The following is a 1,483-nucleotide window of genomic DNA, read 5'->3' as shown; positions in this document are numbered from 1 at the left end:
ATCTGAGAGGATGTGAACTCACTCATATGTAACCTATAACCTAATCCAGGACATTTGTTGACATGTTGCAGCCCAGGCTTGAAACAGTGTCATCCACGTGAGCACCAAAGCTACTGTTGCACCATTTATTCTGTCATTCTAAATGTATTTTAAATTCATATCAATAGTATGTGAGCACTTTTTGACAGTTTCCGTCATTTATTCTGAAAAAAGTAGTATTTTTGTTAAGAAATTGATACTTTTATTCAGAAAGGATGCATTAAATTGATCAAAAGTGACAGTACAGAAATTTATAATGATTCAAAAGATTTCTTTTTTTTTTTTTTAATAAATGCAGTTCTTTTGAATAATCAGAAATGTTTCCTAAGCAGCAACTCAGCATATTAGAATGATTTCTGAAGGATCATGTGACACTGAAGACTGTAGTAATGATGTAGAAAATTCAGCTTTGCAGCAAAGAAATAAATTATGTTTTAAAATATATTCAAATAGAAAGCAGTTATTTGAAATTGTAATATTATTTCACAATTGTTCTGTTTTTACAGAATTTTTGATAAAATAATTGACTTTTCGAAATGACATTTTCCTAAAAAAAAATATCCGTGATCTCTGGAGTTTCAGCAAAGATGCATTAAATTGTGTAAAAATGACATTTAATATTACAAAAGATAAGTATTTCAAATAGATTCAGTTCTTTTGAACTTTCTATTCATCCTAAAAAAGAAGTATTACATTTTCCACAAAAGTATGAAGAATTAAAACATTGATAATAATTCTTGAGCAGCAAATCAGCATATTAGAATGATTTCTGAAGGATCATGTGACCCTCAAGACTGCAGTAATGATGCTGAAAATTCAGCTTTGCATCACTGGGACAAATTACATTTTACAATGTATTCACATAGAAGATAGTTATTTTAAATTGTAATAATATTTCACAATTTTCCTGTTTTACAGAATTTTTGATCAAATAAATGACTTTTCAAAATGACATTTTGAAAAATATCCGTAATCTCTGGAGTTTCAGCAAAGATGCATTAAATTGTGTAAAAGTGACATTTATAATATTAAAAAATGTATATCTATTCAAATAAAAGCTGTTCTTTTGAACTTTCTATCCATCCTGAAAAAAGGTACTACATTTTCCACAAAAATATGAAGAAATAAAACACTGATAATAATTCTTGAGCAGCAAATCAGCATATTAGAATGATTTCTGAAAGATCATGTGACACTGAAGACTGCACTAACGATGCTGAAAATTCAGCTTTGCAGCAAAGAAATAAATTACATTTTAAAATATATTCACATAGAACATGGTTATTTTAAATTTTAATAATATTTCAGAATTTTACTATTTTTACTGAATTTTTGATCAAATAAATGACTTTTTGCCAAAATCTCATCTGGAGTTTAAAAATCTCAACAATGTCTTAAACTTTGCTCAAATTAAAAACTTAATATGAAAACATTCTCATTAAAC

The sequence above is a fragment of the Garra rufa genome, chromosome 9, assembly GCF_049309525.1.
Source record: "Garra rufa chromosome 9, GarRuf1.0, whole genome shotgun sequence".
In the NCBI taxonomy this organism is placed as follows: domain Eukaryota; kingdom Metazoa; phylum Chordata; class Actinopteri; order Cypriniformes; family Cyprinidae; genus Garra; species Garra rufa.
The sequence above is the reverse complement of the archived record's forward strand: the minus strand, read 5'-3'. Positions refer to the sequence as shown.